The following is a 368-nucleotide window of genomic DNA, read 5'->3' on the forward strand; positions in this document are numbered from 1 at the left end:
TTTCATTCATTTAAAGACCCCGGTGCGAATAAAAGTAAACGGCAAGAAGGGCTCCCCCTGCGGGGATGAGTCCTGGGTTCAGTCCAGCCGCCCCGGGACCGTGGGCTTCCAAAGCCACCGGAACAGGGCCCGAGTCCTGGCTCCCGCTTGCTGCCTGCGTCACAGGCAAGCTGTTCAGCCCCCCAGGATCTCCTCTGGGTTTTCTTTTGTGCCGTACGAGGTAAGAATGTTGTGGCACTGATGCAAGGTCCCAGAGATGCCGCCATCCCCCTGGATACTTGCCAGGTCCACCTGCTAGGCGGGCGCCTGAATGAGCTTCCCCCTCCCCTTCCCGGCGGACGTGCTGGCCTCTTCGAGACAGAGCGCCT

The sequence above is a fragment of the Acinonyx jubatus genome, chromosome B1 (assembly GCF_027475565.1).
Source record: "Acinonyx jubatus isolate Ajub_Pintada_27869175 chromosome B1, VMU_Ajub_asm_v1.0, whole genome shotgun sequence".
Taxonomy (NCBI): Eukaryota; Metazoa; Chordata; class Mammalia; order Carnivora; family Felidae; genus Acinonyx; species Acinonyx jubatus.